Source organism: Alexandromys fortis, unplaced genomic scaffold (genome assembly GCF_014885135.2).
Source record: "Alexandromys fortis isolate MF-2015 unplaced genomic scaffold, M_Fortis_MF-2015_v1.1 scaffold_21, whole genome shotgun sequence".
Classification (NCBI taxonomy): domain Eukaryota; kingdom Metazoa; phylum Chordata; class Mammalia; order Rodentia; family Cricetidae; genus Alexandromys; species Alexandromys fortis.
The window spans coordinates 14252699-14272746 of record NW_026067905.1 but is presented as its reverse complement, the minus strand read 5'-3'; the positions used below and the strand labels follow the sequence as shown (position 1 = coordinate 14272746).

General features: G+C 43.4%; 1 protein-coding gene across 7 annotated transcripts in view; it reads right to left on the bottom strand.

Annotated features, from left to right (window-relative positions):
- Nucleotides 1–20048, bottom strand: part of Cacna1e (calcium voltage-gated channel subunit alpha1 E) — a 425171-nt gene that overhangs the window by 324217 nt on the left and 80906 nt on the right. The window lies entirely within an intron of this gene.

Here is a 20048-nt window from a genome sequence, read left to right as displayed (position 1 = left end):
TCTGCCATCCCTCCTCCCTCCCCCTCCCCGCTCTCTCATACACACACACATACTCTCACACACATGTTTATACATACTTTTTAAAAAGCCATTCCAAGTAATAAGAAAGCTCTATAAGGATACTGAAGACCAACGTACAAAAATACAAGTTCTAATACATCTCCAACAAAGAATCAGAAAATACACTTATTAAAAGATGCCACGCAGATTCTTGCCAGGTTGGTGGTGCACACCTTTAATCCTAGCATCCAGGAGGCAGAGGCAGGTGAATTTCCATAAGTCTTAAGACAGCTTAGTCTATATAGTGAGTTTTAGGACAGCCAGAGCTACATAGTAAGACCATGTCTCAAACAAATAAACAAACAAACAAATGCCATGTAGAAGCTGCAAAACCATATGGCACCTAAAAGCAAATCTACTAAAATTTGTGAGGGAAGTAGGAGGAGATATTTTAAGGGATGGCACAGAAGCTCTAAGCTAAGAACTGAATCATATTCAGAGATGGAGAAGCTAAGTGCTGAAACATGACAGTCCTCCCCCAAATTAGCCAATAAGGCTGCTCAATCCCAATCAAACCAGAGTGACAAGAAGATGCTAAAAGCCAAGCAATAACCAAAGTTTCCATCACCAAGACTATCTGCAGGGGCATAGAGAGAATTTATCCTAAACATATCCAAACCATATTTTTATATGGATATGCAGACCTGTATAAGCTAAATAAGATGCCCAGAAATGCAGGAAACAATTACCTCATCACTAAATGTTGGTCAAAGGACTAAGCAAAGGGTGGGCTTGAGAGAGTCAAAGTAGAGCCTACCTCACACTGAACACAAAAATTAATTCCAGACAAAAGAGGCAAACGTGAGAAGCAAAACTGTAAAAACTTTTTTTTAAAAATGCAAATGACTTCTTTTTAATATCAGCGTGAAGAAGGAATTTTTAAATGAGACACAATAAACAAAACTCATAATGGCAAAAGCAGATAAATATTAACCACTAAAACAAACAGCTTGTATGACAAAAAGCACCATTGGCAGAGTGGAAAAGACAAGCGTGGGGGAGAGAAAGTACCACCTACACGTCATGTCTAGAACACATGTAATTCTCACAAATCATAAGAAAAACATAGACCACCTTCTAGAAATGCATAAGCAAAGCATATGAATCCTTAATTCACATTAGAAGAAATTCATACAGCCAATTAACTTCTATTAATTGCTCAATTCTATCAGTAAACAAAGTTCAATTCATATATAATTGGATTCCACTTCACTCCCATCAAGCTGGCACATTTTAATAATGATAATCATCTCAGTTGTTGGCAATATGTGGAAATGGGAGCTCTGAACTTGCTGGAATACAATGGCAGCCATTCACTCTAAAAGGCAATGTGATACCATAGCTGAAAATGTGCATCCCCAAACTCAGCACTTGTGCTGTGAGAACCTCCTGTAGAGAAAACCCCACACCGTGCCCAAGGAAATGTAGACAGGCCAATCCTTTTAACATTATCTGTAGTGACAGAAAGGGGAAGTCAGTGTCACCAGTACCGGAGGAAATGGAATAAGTTAGGACCAGAAATGTATCTGTACAGCAGTGCATCGTGCAGAGAGTAAGGTAATGGCCCAAGTACGCAAGCGATGCTGCCAGTAAATATTTAAAGTAAATGTTCACTTTGCATCAAAAAGACACATCCCACGTATCATTTACTTAAAACTCACAAGGAAACTCACATATATATATTAATGATACATATATATATTAATGATACATATATGTGCAGCAAAATTACAAAAATGCACATAGTATGAAAATAGCAGTTTTAGATTTATAATGTTTTATTCCTTTAAGATGGGAAAGAGATAAAGCAAGAATGAAAAATACTATCTACCTAATCTTGGTAGTAAATACATAGGTGTCCCATCTTTCCATATTAAATATTTGAAAGATAATTATGATAAGAAGGAATTCTGAAGAAACTAATTGAGGTTCCCAGAATTGAAAAGACAACTCTAGCTACTGCTGGTGGGAATAGAATTACTACACACATACCTGAGGAAGATCAGTGAGTTTATCTCAGGAGTCATAAATACATATACAGCCTGAGCTTCCAAATTTTCAGCTTTGAGAATCTTCCCTCATAAGATCTCCGGACTTGTTCATGAAGATGTTTTTATAGAGTGGTTATTAGACTGATATTTGAATGTTTTTAAAAAACAGGATTTTTTATTGTTGTACTAAGCAAATGACAATGAAGAAGCGGCTAACAGACCGTAACAGTCACACAACAGAAAGTTTACGATCATGGAAAGTCTTATGGCCAAATAATACTCAATGATAAAGGACACACTCACAATGCATTAGTAACCTGCGAAGGGAGTTACATAGCAAGATGTGCACATCAGAGCTCCCACTTTGGATATTGAACTATTTGGTTGTATGTTTGTGAGTGTGTATATGTGTAGACAGACGGAGAGGAACCTAGAAGAATATTTCTCAAAGTTAATGATTTATGGGACTAGAGGTCATTTTAATTTTCTTCTACATGCTTCTAGATCTTCTACAATAAACTAAAGAATTGTGGTGGTTTGAATGTTTATGGCCCCCATGGACTCATGTATTTGAATGCTTGGCCCATAGGGAGTGGCACTATTAGGGGGTGTGGCCTTGTTGGAGGAAGTGTGTCACTGTGAAAATGGGCTTTGAGGTCTCCTGTATGCGCAAGCCACACCCAGTGTGGCTGACCCCTTCTGCTGCTCTCAGATCAACTTGTAGAACCCTCAGCTCCCTCTCCAGCAGCATCCCCGCCTATATGCTGCCATGTCCCATGATGATAATGGACTAAACCTCGGAAACTGTAAGCCACCCCAAATTTAATGTTTTCCTTTATAGGAGTTGCCATGGCCATGGTGTCTCTTCACAGTAACAGAAACCCCAACTGAGATAGATGGGCCCAGTTGTTCACGTAAGCCACCTCAGAGACCAATGCTTGTTCTGCAGGAGCTGGTGTTACTTGTATTTGAGTAAGTGAAGACAGCACCAAAAGAGACTGTCCTACAGTCTGACTGAAAGATGGGAAGACAGAGTTGCCTGAAGTATTAGAACCTTCCATCTATACAATAGTCTGAACAACACTATCTCAAACTATGTCATAGAAATGCCATCATAGTATGCATGGGTGGGGGCTGCTCTAAGTCTCTCAAAATGACAGGCTCAATTCCAGACTCCTGAATGACTCCATGGGAATGTTTTGCACAGTTACTTAACAGCATAAATTCTAGAATCCACAGGCTTAAGCCTCGAAGGCAGTCGGCTAAACAAGGGCCAAGATTGAGAACACTTCAGTCAGCTGCCATTGAACTTCACCTTTCGACAGTTTGATCAATTATGGGTGCAGGAAAAGAGCAGAAGAGCAAGAATCAGGCTCTTTACACACTAACGTAATTGGATTCTCAGGAGATCTCTGGTAAGATGATGGTATTAGCCCCTTACTGGAAATAAGAGACTAAGACCAAGACTAGACACCTAGGAACTCGTTGAGTTGGAATTGAAACTCGGGACTTTCGGAACCCATCACCCAGTCTGTTCTCATTAAGCTAAACGCCTCTTCATTAGTGGTAGCTGTAATTCTTTCCATGTATGAAATACTACTCTAAGAGCAAATGAATTAAACAGGTCAAGGCAAAAGACTCCTGTGCCCTAAGCAAGAGCGGGATCCTAGGTATTTTCCTCTTCAGGGGCACTAATTTGAGTAAGTCTGGGGTCACTATGAAGCTCTCCAGTTGTCCCCAGCAGTGTTCCCAATGGCAGAGCCTTGCTATGATCAACAGATGAAAAGGGACCATGGCAAATTTGAATTGGGTTCCTACTGAACCACACATAAATTCCCAGTTGCTATGTAGAGGAGAGGCACCACTGAGAGCAACCGGCCCTCAAACCAGCACCCTTCTCAGCGCAGCTCTGCCTTAACCCTGACCACAGACATGCACGCTCATGACCTCCAGAGGTCCTGCTCCCATTGGGACCACCCCGCATCTCTTGACTAAACTATGCATTGGCCTTTCCACTGCTCAACTTGCTCCTCTTTGGCCTGCTCTCCCGACTCTCCAGGCATCTTTTTTAAAAAGTACAACTGATCATGCATTCCCTAGATTAAACCTTCCTTAATTCTCAGAATATGATATAAATTTGTCTAGTGTCAGTTGGTTGCTGCATCTCTGGGTTAGCGACGCAGTGGTAGTGGGGGGCAAAGGCTGGGATGCTTTTCTTAAGGTGCACTATTACATGGAAGCAGAAGTGAGGGAGAGGAGAAAGCAGAGGAGGAAGGAAAGCTGGGAGAAGGTGTGTGAACCAGCGAGCCACTGCGAAAAGATAAGCGCACCCCAGAGCAGTCCACCAGAGTACCCAGAATTCACTCAGACCTCCCATTGATCAAAATGTTCTTACACAGAGAGTTAATCTCTCCGACTTCACACTGCTCAAGGAGATCCTGATATTTCATGGGTTCATGTCAAAACAGGAGCTCCGAGGTAAAAACTAACTATTCCTAGATGTGTTGACTGAATGGGTAGTGGGTGGATAAATAAATGATTTAATTGGAAATCCAAAATGAAGAATGAAAACAACTCAAGGCACTAAAAACACAGGACCACTCCCTGCACAACCGTGTAGTCAAGACCCCCCACAAAGATGGTCTTCCAATAGAGAAGCTATCTCAAGACCCCTTGCCTCCTCACAGCAACTTTGAAAGTCTCAGCCAGGCAGCCGAGATCACAATTACAATTTTCCCATTTTTAGCCTTCTAGGGGAAGACCGGTGGAAGAGGAAGAAGAAAGTCTTCTCCAGCTGTCACCTCCCACAGCTCCACAGCTAGTGCTTCAGGTAAATATTAGCTCCCACTGGAGTTGGAGAATACCAAGGCTAGAGGCAGAAAGATGCAGAGAGGGGGGACTATGCACTTCTGTTAACTTAGCACCTTCCTGGCAGCGGGAAGCTGACTGAGTAAGCAAAGCATGAGCTCTCAACTCCAGCACATAAATAAGCTCATATCTATTTCCTGCTCACAGTTGCCTGTGAGGAAGCCTAAGGAAGGATGACTAATACCCTTGGTCCATTCCCTCTTTTTGCCTTACCACCTCTCAGCACTGGAGACAAAGACTCGATTCCTCTAAAGACAAGGAGGCATCTGGGAAGGATGTGAAGCCACCACACAGAGGGTGGGGTTTGAGGATCAAAGGAAATACCTAAGGTCATCAAACACTTTACTGAATATGAGATCCTTTCCCTCACCCATGTGCTGTTGACCCATAGCAAGACATGACTCAATCCAGCAGGCGAGGGTATCCAGCCCACATGTAAATACATGACCTCTGGGTCCTTGCATTCTCTTACCTTATCCCCCAAACCCCTGGCCTTCTGTCACTTGCCTGTCCTCATTACATTAATTTCCAGCCTTCATGTGCTGCTGAACTCCTCTGTTTCCATATCACCATCATGGGTCTGCAGCACTAATGTGGTCTTTTGGTCAGGAGTTCTTGATGACTCGATGCAAGCCTGCTCCTTCTCCAACCTCCCCATTCTTTCCCTCCCCAACCCTCCCTCCCGATTTCTGGTCTCAGCAATGAAAGGCAAGAATCTGAGGGGTGTTTGAGAACTAGAGGTGCATTGTTGCATGTCACATGTGGAGATTAAACCCAGATGAGAGTGACATGTGATGTGGAAGGCCGAACCTGGAGGACAATGTTAGCTTGGTCATTGATTGCAGCATGTCTTGGTTAACTCAAGCGAATCAGAGACCCACTCATGTTGTCGTAAGAACTGGGTGGATGGATTTCTAGTAGTCCTCCAGAATTTCCCTGCCATCTACACAGACCCCTAATCTCATTCCAAAGCTCTTCTCACATTATTCTTAAGAAAAGCTCCCATGACCTCAGTTTGTCGGGTCCTTCTCAGCCCTTGTCAGTGGTCATCCTTGTCTTCAGAGATTTCCCTGAGGATGCCACTCTGTAATAGTTTCTCCTCCCTTGATCCCTGGCATTGTGTCCATGAGTGCTTTTCTTAGTTCTGTGTTTTAGGAACAACCAAATTCAAGAACAGGCAACATAATATAGCCAACTTTTTAAGGGCTTCTAGGAATAATCTTAATGATAATAATCTTAAAAATTCTTTAAAACATGCTCACACACATACACATATAAATGTAGACTTATAAAATAATCACTTTTTTATTTCACAGCATGCCAGGAAAATGTTGATATCAAGAGGCACAAACCCATAAGTTAGCAGTTGGGGGAATCACAGCTAGAGAGTCCTCATTTGACATTTAATCATACAGTGCTTTGCATCTCTGTGCTGTTTTCTCTTGTGATGTTTACTGAGCGTCCCAACTTTGCACGTCTTCTCTTAAAGCTAGACAGTACATCCGCTCAGGTCAGGCTGTGTCTTACATTTCCTCTTCCGCCTCCACAGAACATAAAGCCTTGTGCACATGGAATCACTGCTGAGAAAGCCTCAGGCCAGAGTACAAAAATACATATGTGTGTGGTAGAGGAAGCTGACCAGGAGCAGAGGGGTGAGGGGATGGAGCACATTCCCATTCTCCCCACTTGATACGTTCACACTGTGAACTCTTGGATGTTGCTGATCAAGCATATTTATCTATGATATCGGAGTTCAGTCCACAATGCCACAAAAGCATTTGTTCCTGAATTTCCCCAAATCCATAAATTGTCACGTATTTTTTAGAGCAACTCTGTGGGAAAGGAACATAATATTGGGAGTTGGGCTGTATTCCCTGCTTTGCTATTGGGGTGTCATTTGACCTCTTATAGAGCTCAGCTGCTGTTCTGCCAAATATCTTTATTTTAAATTTATTATCTGTACCTTTCTAACTCAGAGCACTACAATCTTCGCATTTTCTGTCAAGATGTGAGTAGCAATAACATATTCCTGACTCCACTGCTTATCGCCAGTCTTCCCCTTGATTCTAGAAATTTGTATCCACGAGTGGCTGCAATAGTTTTGAATTTCAAGTACAAGCCAAACTTCAAAAAGTTAAGAGCCTTAAACATGGTTTTCTGTGAGGAGGATCCTTTGTCCACCATACAATGTAGCTCCCAGTCTACACAGTATAGCTTGCCAACTATTTATGAGAAAGAAGGATACTGTATGCTAACGACTACAGTCTTCAGACTTAGATCCCACTAAGGATCCAATGGAGTCAGAGTCAAAATAATGAAGTGCTATTGAATGAGTCCCAAACTCTTTTTCTTCTGGTCTAAACAACCCCTTTGCACTGTGTGAGAACCAAGGCCAGATCAACTGAGCAACAGTAGATAAACAGTAGAGAAAGGAGGTGTACTCAGGCCTCTGGCTTCAGAGCCTCCGGTCCCACAGGGAAGAACCGGCAGGTGAGGTGTTCCAGGGTGATGCCTCTCACAACTCGCATCTGTCCGGGCCAAGGAATCAAGAATTACTGGTGATAACAAACAGTTTCAAAAATATACAATTGAAATGTCTTAAGCTTGTCCTAGCTGAGAACTCCCCTGAGTCCAGAGCTCACCATCATCACCCGTACCCACATCTGGGCCTTGATTGAACAGTGACGCCGCAGTTCTCACTCGTCCGTTTCCTGCTCTCTGTCTCCAGCGTCATTCTACCATCAACCCTCACACTTCTGTGTAAGACATTAAAGGACCACCTGGCTTCTGTCACAACATCACTGTTCTCATCCAGAACTTTGAAACAGACTAATTACTTTAATCCATCCTCAGTACTCTCTCCATCCAATCCTCCATACCGCTCACACTACTTAAACACACGCAGTCAAGTTGTCTTAGTGAGGGTTTCTATTGCTGTGAAAAGACACCATGACCATGGCAACTCTTATAAGGAAAACAGGTCATTGAAGGGGTGGCTTATGGTTTCAGAGGTCTAGTTCACTATCATCAGGCAGGGAGTATAGTAGCATGCAGACAGAGATGGTGCTGGCTACATCTTGATCAGAAGGCAACAGGAAGTAGACTGTGACAAGAGGCAGTATCTTGAGCACAGGAAACCTTAAAGCCTGCCCCCTGCTACGACACACTTCCTCCAACAAGGCCACATCTACTCTAACAAAGCTGTGCCTCCTAATAGTGCCACTCCCCATGAGCTTATGGGGGCTCCACTTAAACTCATACTCCACTCGCCACATCCCAGTCCCTGGCCCCCATAAGTTTAAAAAAATATCATAATGCACTTAGTCTAACTTCAAAAGTCCCCATAGTCTATCACAGTCTCAACAACAATATTCAAAAGCCCAAAGTTCAAAGTCTCTTCTGAGATCCATGCAATCTCTTAACTGTGATCCCCTATAAAATCAAAATCAAAAAACAGATTACATACTTCCAACATATAATAGCACCAGATATACATTACTATTCCAAAATGGAGGGAAGGGAGCATAATGAAGAAATACTGAACCAAAACAAGGCTGAAAACCAGCTGGGCAAACTCCAAACTCTGCATCTCCATGTCTGATGTCAAAACACTCTCCAGATCTCCAAGTCTTTGTTAACCGTAACACACTTCTTTCTCTTGGGCTGGTTCCACACCATGTCAGCAGCTCTCTTACGACTCTGGCATCTCCAACTTTTGGTTTCTCCAAGGCAATTCAGGTTCCAACTTCATAGCTTCATGCAATGGCCTCTATTTGGGGACACCCCTGACACATGCCTGCCCCCAGTAGCTTTCCTTAGTCTTGGGGATAAATTCAATAGCCCCTTTCTTCTATCCTTAACTTCAGAACCGCATGGCTGAAGCTGCCATGTTCTGCTGTTTGCTGGGGCTGGAACATGGCCACTTTGTTCCGTAACATCTTCACCAGCTTTTTGTCCTTCACTGCCTAGGCTTGGCTGGCCTGAAACTGGATCTACAGACCAGGCTGACCTCAAACTCAGAGATCCATCAGCCTCTGCTTCTGCAGCACTGGGATGAAAGGTGTGCCCCACCGCACCTGGCTCTAAGTAAGCTTTTTTTAGTTCCTTTTCACAGGTTGGAAGCTCACCTGGGTGGGATCTTGCCCTGAAGTCACCACTCCCTTTATTCCATTTGTTGAACAGAGAGGACTTAACTCCATTCCACCTCCTGATGCTTTTTCTCCTCAAAATTTACATTTTGTAATTTACCCTGCTCAGCTTGGTCTTTTTCATTATAAATCTTCATTAGAATTATTACTAATAACCATAATAATTAGAGTCTATACTAAGCTGCTTTTAGATTTCCTTTGTCAACAGAATCAATCCAAAACTCTTCACTTTAGCCTCAGGCAGACTCTTTGGACTAGGGCAAAAAGCAGCCACTTTTTTCACCAAATTATAGAAGAATGATCATTAGGCAACATACTAAAATTTTTCTACTCTGAAACTTCTCGAGGTAGCCCCTTACAGTTCATCAAATCATCCTCAGCACCACTGTCTTCCATGCTCCTACCAGTATGGTCCATTAAACAGCACTTACAGTATTCCACTGCTTTCCTAACCCAAAGTACCAAAGTCCAAATTCCTCCAAATTAAATATCCCACTCCTGGTACCAAATTCTGTCTTAGTTCAAATTTCTTCCTGTCAAGAGGCACCATAACCACAGCAACTCTTATAAAGGAAAACATTTAATTGGGGTGGCTCGTTTATAGTTCCGAGGTTCAGTCCATTATCATCATGGTGGGGATTATGGTGGTATGTAGGTACACATGGTTCTGACTTGATCATAAGGCAACAGGAAGTGGACTGTCTGTCGCCTTGAGAAAAGCTTGAGGAAAAAAAACCCTCAAAATCTGCTCCCACAGTAACATACTTCCTCCAACAAGCCATGCCTTCTTCAACAAGGTCACACCTCCTAATAGTGCCAGTCCTTTTGGGATTATGGGGGCCAATTGCATTCAAACTACCACAGACTCCAAAGAAATCTTTGAGAAAAGGGATTATTTCTTAAATTCTTTGTGTCCATTACAGAATCTAGAATTGGTACTTGATAAATATTTTTTTAAAAAAAGGAAAATGGCTTCGGCCCATGCTACACACACTATGAAGTTGTCACAAACTTCTAGGCAGTTCTCAGAAATGGAAACCACAAAAGTAGTAAGCCTTCATTTCACTATATAATTAGGAATTAAAATGATTTATTTGGCTTCAGGGTCCTTTTTTTATGCCCTAACTTATATTTGCTGGAACATCAAAGCAAACTACAGCCTTTTGGAAATAATTTAATGAAAAAATGATTGCATTAATGAAGACCCGATTTCTGAGGACAAGGGCATTGTTATCCAAATGCTTGAAATACACTGGTTTCAGGAAAATAGTGCCACCAAAGTGTCCAACACAAGTCCATCAACAACTGAAGACACTAAAACTGTCCTCTTAATGGTCATAGGGGCAGCAACAATGGGTGACTGGGAAAGAATCCAAGCTGGTAAAATTTTATATCTACTCCTATAATGTTAGGAGTACCAGGAATATAGTTGGAGGGGCTGGGCACAGAGATCGAGGGTATACCGCAGAGGAAGAAGAACCGTAGGACACAGGACCAGCATCAGAATGGGAAAGAAGAGTTGTCTTGACAGATCTGAATGTGGTTCTGGAGACAAATGCAAACCATCCTCGGAAGACAGTAGGGGACAGGCCTCCTAGAGATAGGAGAGTGTAGGTTTGCATGCTGACAACTGCTTCCTGGGAGAACCAGTCCCAAGGAAGGCTTCAAGAAAATTCCAATTTCTGGGAACTGAGGAACTGCCACAGTTCCTGGAGGTCCCCTGGATGCCTCCTATTTTTTTCTGTTATCCACAATCCAAAGCTTCCCTGAAAGGCCCAGAGAACACAGTTGGCAAAAGATTGATGAAGTGTGGAAGAGCCATATTTTAAAGGCTAGCTCCATAATAATTATTTAATTTTGAATTTATCTCAATCATCAGTTCCTTATCTCTTGAATACACTCTAATGTGCATGCCAAATGAATGATACGAGGTCATAGGTATCACAGGCCTTTGTAAACTGTAAACTACCATACACAAACACTTCTATTAAAATCCTACCTACTTATTCAAGAGCCTAAGCTATGAAAGAGAAACACAAAAGTCAGTTACAGTCCCATCTAAGGTGCAATATTTTCTGCGGAGAATCCCGATGAATACAAATTGATTTATTAAGGCCCTCGATAAGCCATAACCACCAGGTTGGAGGACATCTTTCTTCCATGAAAGCCCCAGGCTGAACTAGGGAAGACGTGGCCCCTTTACTGTATGTATTAATCCTTAATCAGTCTTCTTGGAAACCTCATGCCTTTCTAAGGGATAGGATTAACCAGTCTACCCCAATTAGATTGCACGTCCCTGGAAGGCACTAACATGTCACACTTCTTCAGTGCTGTCCTTAGCTCTGGGGGTTGATCTTGTTGTCTCATGCCCTGCTTAAAATGGTTCATCTTCGCACTCGCTGTAAAGTCAAGTTCAAAGTCTTTAGCACTGGACTTTTTCTCCTTACCCTATGCTTTCTTCCCAGTAACTCTGTTGCATGTCCTGGCTTTCATCTTTAGGCTTATGGCTCTTGAGTAGAGGACTCCTGGACATGGCTTCTATTACTCCAGGGCTCTTGACTTTTTCCAGATACCCTCAGGACACTTAACTGTCCTCAAGAGGAGATGCTAAAATTTTCAATTGGCATGGCAAGAATAACAACCAAGTAAAACTGGAGACCTCCTTCTGTGTTCACATTAATTGTTTGGTTTCTAGGTCTTAGGAGGTCCTAGAAACTAGTTGGGGCATGTAAGTCAGTGGATAACAGCATGAATGAGGCTTCTCTGTTCAGAGATTATTCAGGATCACAGCCCAAGCCCTATAAGTGATACCAACTCTAATTCAGTCTTTTGTATCTTAAACGCCCTTCATATTCAGCACAACCACACTTCACCCAACCCTGCCAAACCTGTACTGCCATTACATCTCTGTAGCAATGAATGGTTTTACTCTAACCTGCCCAGCCGCCCAAGTTAGGAAATTGGGTCTTCTGGTTGTCATCTCTTTATCCTCTCAATTCAGTCACTTCCCACATCCTGTCCTGGGTAATTCTTACATACCTCTAATGTTCTCGTTTTTTTCCCCAGTCTGTAAGTCACTTCCTATATTACTGCCGCAGTGGGTAGCCCCTGACTCTGGTGCTGCCTCCCCTAAGATGCTCTCTGGAACTCAGCTAACATAGACTCCTCTAAAGACAATTAAATCAGACAGCTAGTCTATAAGTACTTAGCAGCTCTGTAATTCCTGGAAGCGAGAGCACCAGCTTCTTTGCTTGGTCTATGTATTATTATCTAGTGATTTTAGTTCCTGCAAATCTAATCTTTCTCCCTCACCATTTTATAATATTAACATCTCTCCAATTCATACCCAGAATCTGCTTTGAGGTCTCTCGTGTGCTGAAATCTGTCTAGCCTGTGAGTATTTGCCCATGCTTTCTAGTCTGTCCAGAGCTATGGTTCTTTTTCACTTCCTGAAACCCCTGTAGACACACACAGACATAGACACACACACACACACACACACACACACACACTCACTCACTCACTCACTCCTTCCCCATAGCTCTCCAGTTTGTGCGCATGTTCCTTTTATAAGGAAGGTTTTCCTGGTTATCCACTGGAAAGACGGCGCTGAGCTCCCTCTCCCGTACTCTTGCAACACCCTGCACCTTCCTGCTGCTTAGATCCATGGTAACGTTCTGTTGCATTAGCCTTTTGTAGAGGCTTGTCGTCTTTTGTCTTGGAATACCAAAGTCGATTTTTAATCCATGCTTCCTGAAGTGAAATAAAGGCACCTGGAGGCCAGTACCCACAAAGGTGATTTGTCTTGTAGGAATTAATTATGCAATAGGCAGAGGTCCCAGGTCCCTTCTGGGCCTCCACCCTCTTAAATAGAAACAAAAGAAATCAACACCACTTCAAACAACACTTCTGACTCTTCCTGCAGAACCAAAGGGTGATAAGACATTAGGATAGACACTATAAAGCCTCAGCAGCCAGAGCCAAAAAGCAAGTTAGCTGCTTGTGATCCTGGTACATCAGGGTCAATTTAATCAATGTGCAAAGGCAAATTTATGGTGGGCTGTCAGGCTGTCAGAGCAATACCAAAATTGGAATGAAAAATCAAGAACATCAAAGCAGGACAGAAGCTGATCACATTATTTAAAAGTGTATGCATGATCCCACATATATGTATATATAAAACCGAAATAACAAGCTCCTCCGTGAGTTGTTACTGTGACAGGCTTCTTAGGGACGGAACTGAATGTCTCTCAACATTTTTCTAATTGAAGCACAAACCAAATATCTCTGGCATGGAAATGTCAGCTGCCAAATAAAGTGCCACAGCCTGGGTAGTCTATTCAGATCCAACCAGCCACATCACCAAGAACTCGGCAAAAACACTATAGGGATGGCTTTGCAGACGTGGTCCTGCCAGCAGTCACACCACGCCATCGTTGCATCTGCCCCACCTTCTCTCCTAGGATGCCCACATTCCCGGAAGCTTTCCGTCTGCAGATCTCCTCCGGTTCTGACCCAGCTGTCTCGGCTGCTCTAGGACTCTCAGTGATAATCAACTACGACAGCAGGAGCTGCTATCCACAGAACAACTTCCCCCTCAGAGTCCCAAGCAACTAAGCTGAGAACAGGGGAGGGGCATGGACAACCCTCCTATTGTTGGTCCACCTTGGCTACTCAGTAAGGATAATGCTTTGTTTGGGTCTTGAATGTCTCCCAAAGGCCCGTGTGTTAAAGGTTTGAGCCCCAACTTAGTGTTTCTTGGAGGTGACAGAACCTTTAAGAGTTGAGGCCTAATTGAAAGAAGTTAGATCATTGGGAATAAGGCCTTGAAGGTGAGTGTGGGAGACCCCTGCTAGGTCTCTTTCTGTTTTGCTTCTCTGCCACAAAGTGAGAAGGTTTTCTCCATCAGATGTTCCAGCTAAGATGTGTTGCAGGCTCCGGACAATTGATGTCCCCAAAATTATAAGTCCAAATAAACAGTAAATTGCTGTCCTTGGGAAATTAGCTGTGATAAGAGGACACTCGCTGAAACACACAATGCAGCTGGTTCGCCTTCAGCCACCCTCAGGCAACTGAAAACTCAGCCCAGCCTATGCTCTGACAGTTCCTTTACTTTCTCAGTTGTCTTTCTTGTTCTTTTTGGTCCTGCCACTGAGAAGATGTAGAAAGAAGACAGGAGATTGGCAACCACCTCAAGCTCAGGCCTCTAGCAGAGACCATGAACCCGGAGGACATGTTTCTCTTCAAAGAAGACTTTAATGCTGAGCCTCTTGAATGAGATGCTACAGGATAAAAAGCACACGGTGGTGGGAAGAGAAGCACCAGTCTTCCTTCTGGCCTCAGACCCTGGCTCAGCCACTGCCTAGCTTTTAAAACCTGAGCTAAGTCATTTATCTTCTTCCTCTAAACTTCAGGCAATTCGTCAACAAATGAGTAGCTTCTTGAGAGTTAGAACACGGGGCCGGGTTAGCCTAAATGTGACAGCTTTAATAGGTTCAGCCAAAGATGTGCTGTATCCAAATGCCCAAATTAGGAGTTGGAGGCTGTGGGTAGGCTAAAAGCCAACACTGGGATGATATGTAAAGAAGGGGCTGTTCTGGGTAACTGTGGTTCTTGTTATCTTATTATATAACCTAGATACTTGAGCTCTAACGATCAGATCGGCACGAAAAACGCACAAGCCACTGTGGCTGGCTATAAAGACGCCTCCCAAGCATGACGTAGCAACTTAGAAAAAGGACACAACTCTTAACCAAGCAAGAAAACAGAGACTACATCCCACAACCACAGAGAAAGGAATCCCGCCAACATCTAGAACAAGCAAGAAAGAGGCTCAGCTTTCAAGCAGAAACAGTCTTCTAAGGTTTTGGTTTGAGTCCAGTGAGACCTAGACCAGAGTTCAGCTATAAGTCTGTGTGACAATAAATTTATGAGGTTTGAAACCTCTAAATGCCCAGTAGTTTGCAATAGCAATAATACTAAAACACATACACTGTCCTATTTAAAATACAGGTTTACCTTTTAAGTACAGCTCTATATTTATAAGGTAAAGTACCCCCAAATAAAATTATGTATAGGCTTTATGTCTTGTTTATCACTCAGTTAACCTCTCCTAAGAGAAACCTAGATATTTTCGCTATTCAAACCCTGAGTCCAGTCCAGACATCTTCTCTTTCTAGGAGCAAGTGGATAAATGAAGTATAATGTTTGGGAAGAAGTTGAGAATCTTGGTAGTGCAGCCTCATCCCATCACTCCCCGATTGTTTAAAAAGTTGTGGAGAGTTTATTCTGGGATTCAGAAAAGGCCCAACAGGTGGCATCCCAAAGAAGAATCCTTCTAAGAATAGTATGATTTGGAGATGGGGGCATTGATATCAACATGGGTATCTGGAGATAAAATAATTAATTATCCAATAGGTGCCCCAGATCCACAGCCACCAGTGACAAGTGACACTTAGGATGCCACAACATCTCCCACCATAGTAGAATCTTCTCTGACACCATCTACGAGAGAATGAACGAGATGCAGCTAAGAGAATTCGGACCATGAGAAATCTTTAGTTTTCAGTCCTAAGTATTCTAGATTTAGAGAGCCCAAGCCAGGAAGCTGTACACATTAATTCAGCATGACGAGTGATCATCTTAAATGCCTCTGAATCTTTATATAGTGCATTAGCCATCCCAACGCCAGGAACTAGGAACTGATGGAAGTAACTCTAAGTGACATACGCTGATGGGAGCCCACAGTTCCCATAATGAAACAGCGATCTGCTGTATTAATTAGATCGTCTATAATAGCATTATCCATTAGACCACTGGATTTTGACGTGCTTAGAATGCTACACTTGGCACAAAGTAAGCCTAGGCCCGTTGGCTGAGAATTACTCCATCCTCTATTATAGACAGAGGCAAAATGTAGACAGCATTGTCTGGACTGGATGGTGCCTCCATAGTGACTTCATAGACCAATGACCATGGCCCCTGACACATACTCTTCTATCCTGGAAGTCCCCACTATCACCACCATAGTTGAGTACAGAAAATAGATTGTCTTAGACATCTGAGAGCAGCCTCGGCGTTGAGCAGATTATGTGCCAACTAGGAAAAGCAGCCCTATTTTACCTTAAGCTATTCAGTGGGCTTCAGGATGACTTAGTGACAGTCACCTACAGAAAGAAGAGTGTGATTCATCTCGATGTTCATCTTTGTTCCATGAATGTCAGAGTGCTCAGTACTGTGGACTGTAAGAAGAATCACCTCCCAAAAGATGGATTGCCATGGATTGTTTCTGAACAGTAGAAATCCTGGAGCCATAGGCAAGGATGCTTTTCCTACAGGGATGGCTTCCCTTTTGAGACCTGCATCATCATGACCATTAATTTAACAAGTGATGGTTGGTCAGAACCAGATTTGCCAAGTGCTACTTTTTTAAAAATGTGACATTTTAAACTTGAATGTGGAATGTTCTCTTTGGTTCCAGGAGACAGGGCTCTGTGGTTGTATTGCCTAGCCTCTGTTTCGTGTTCCTGATATGAGGTCAAATGCATGGCAGGTGTGCTGTAAGGTGAGCCACTACTCATAAGAGACGTGCTCTGGGCCAAAGAATCAGCCCATCTTCAGACTTAGCGCTCATTCTTCATCCTCCCAAACTCTGAAGCCACAAGCCGGGGAAATGGCTTGAACATCTATGCTTCCTAGAGTGTTCAGAGTTTCTTTGCCTTTGATGGAATTCTTGATAACACAGAAGAGGCACTTGGGAACAGACTTAAAAGGAAAATACAGAAAAGAACAAAACTTGAGTTGGAAAACTTTGTATTGTAGGGTTTTTTTTTTTCATTTACAAAAGAAAAAGCCATACACTGCTAAATAATCTCAAGTTACTTAGAACATACAAAAGGTTAGTTAGTCCTTAGAAACAAAGGGGGAATGAGCTAATTTTCCTGTTCCTGAGGAATTCAAAGCACGACGGGGAAGGCATGAAGCAAGTAGGAGTGGTGACGGGGAGAGCAGTCTGGGACACGCCCTGGTGCATTCCCACATCTTGTTTTGTTTAAGAATTCACCTAGATGTAGGACTGAAAAACAAGAACGCTACCAATAAGCCAGGGATGGAAGAAATTGCTAAGAAACTGAAATCTGTGGGTATCGCTGTCAAAGAGAAGACAAAGGAAACACAGCTAGAATAATGGAAATGGGGTCCCCGCCCCCGCAACGGCAGAATCAGTTTCTGAAGACTAGAGGGAGAATCAGTGTGGCAGGAAGTGCTTGTCACAACGGGCGGGGCGAAGCGGGGCAGTTCTTTGGGAGCGCTGGAGCTGACTGATGTCTCCTCTGTCTCCTGCTGATGCTGGGCTGCAGCAATAGATTACAAAGCCAGAGCGGGTCAGACATCTGTTTGAGCCGGGTAAGGATGACAGAATCCAATGTGATAGCAAAGAAGATCTACTTTCAAATAAGAAATTGTACGCCCTAAGTCCTCCTTTCTTCTACTCTCACCTCAAATCTGTTCCTCTCATGCTGCCCTGGGGCTGGAGCTGAGTATCTAGGAGTCATTGCTTCTAGACGCAACCCAGGCCTACAATTCTCTTCAGCATCTCCTCTTTCTCCCTGCTGGCTATCCCTATGACCATAGCCCTTGCGCCTAATGCTCTTCTTCACATGGCTTACAGCACAGTCCTCCTTAGCTTCAGGGGACCCCCTGCTCTGTCGAGTGACACCGGTGGCCATCAGGGACATCTTAGAATAGATGAAGATGTTGACTAGATTGACATCCAAGGAAGTCAGCTCAAATAAATGAAAGATTTTGTTTGGCTGGTGTGCTTTCTAGCTTAGATGGAAAAACGAATCATTTAGAACTGTGAAGGAAGTACCAAGAGGTCACAAGTAAAGAGGGAGGGAAAAAAAAATGGACGAACCAATCCTGGAAGTGAAACATGGGGAGAGGGGTGACCAAGATGTCTGAAAGGAAGGTTTTCCAGAAGATATATTATGTAAAACACCTTCTTTTTTGGATTTTGTTTTTGTTTTTCAAAGCAGGGTTTCTCTGTGTAGCTTTGGGGCCTGTCCTGCAACTAGCTCTTGTAGACCAGGCTGACCTCAAACTCACAGAGATGCGCCTGCCTCTGCCTCCCAAGTGCTGGGATTAAAGGCGTGTACCACCACCGCCCAACGTAAAGCAGCTTCTTAAATCTAGCCCCAGAACATCTCCGGCAAAAGTTCCTTTTCTCATCCTTGTGCTAAAAACTTAGATTATTTTGCAGACTTACTAGAGGTAGATGCAGAATGAGAGACAGAACATCAAAACTGAATACAGAACCAAACTCTGATGTGATGAGAAGAAAATAAGTTCTGGAGTTTGGGGGAGGTCTGCAATCAAGTCTTACTTCTCTGTTTACTGGAGTGACTCCCGTTGACATCTGTCTGGGACCAGGAATCAGAATCTGTCCTGTGGCCATGGAACATCTGTTCTCAGAACTGTGGGTCTTCCTCAGTCTGATATTGGACAATGAGATAATAGTCCTGCCTACCACAAACAGTTCATCTCATCTCTCTGCAAAACCTCTGCGATTTTCTCTAGCTTCTCATATTTGTTTAAAAATATTAGGACTCAAAGTGGGTTTAATGCAGCTTCCCAGTCACCTCCAATACTTAGAGAACATGTGAACCCATTTTCTGCTCTTCCTCAAATCTCTGATGGGAATCTAAGGAGAAACAAAGAAACAAGGTGTGTGGTCAAGATCAGGACAGTGGAACTGGGCTGCGTATCTACTTGGGACTTTGGTTGATTGCTGTACTTTATTCCATATTTTGCAGAGGAGCAAACTATTTTTTCAAGAAGTGCAGTGATTGTGTAAAAACAGCTGGCAATGCCAGAGCCAGGCTTGGGCCAGGGTCTACGGTGCTTCCTGTTATGCTATGCGGCCCCTGTTGTCTTAGCTGGCCCATCTCAGCTTGTGCCTCTCTGTTACCACGTTTGTAAGCATTCTGCTCTGATCCTCCTATATTAAGGGAAAGAAGGAAAGTCACAGTGAACTAGAGAGTCCAAGATGACCAGAGTTCTTGTGGTCACAGAAAAGTTCTGCATAAACAGATCCAACTGAGGGAACAGTCTACAGATGGGACAGTTAGAACAGTCCAGGGCACTGAAAGACTATCTCATACCATCCTATGAGACATATCTCATAAGATGGACTATCACCATGGAGCTCCCACTAGCCCAAAACATCACCACCTTCTGGGAGACAAAGGAAATGGCAAGGACAGGACATAGAAAGGCTAGTCATTGAGGGTCTTTGTATTTAACCAGGACATTATCATAATCTACCTGGGGTTTCACAAAACCAGAGAATTGTCTTATCCGAAGAGGCCTTAGGGGTCCTGATGCTGAGTGGCAGACTGTGCTGAGTGACAGATTGTGCTGAGTCCCAGCAATGGGAATGAGAAATCTGGGAAACTATTTCATAGCAGTTGGAAGGAGGAGGCTCAAGAACAAATGCACGACAGAGATGATGGACAGCTCTGCTCCTGTACCCTTTCTACCCATGCCCAACTCTCGCTACTTCAAACCCTGAGACCATGGGCATAGAACTGCTTCTACCTGTAATCAATGGCATTACATGTTAGAGCCCAAAAGCTATGTGGGCTCCTAAATGTTCTGGCTGCATCAGTACAGCCTGTGATGAGCAAATATGGAAACTTCCATCACTGGGAGATAGAGGAGATGAATTAGGCTTCCCCCAACTCTCAGCTCCCTCCTCACTTACATCACCCTCTCCCAGACTGCTTGCTGTTTGCAAACCAGAGCTCTTCTCTTGCCAGCCAGTTCCTCTGGCCCTGTTCCTACTGTACAATGTAGGATCAGCAAAAACCACAAAGGACTTTGCCTTCGACTCGAACTTTGCCATTGCCTGTCACTTCTCGCCCTGTACCAGCCCAGCAGGGGAGGAAGGGAAAGCAGAAGCTGTAACACTAAGGCTCTCTAT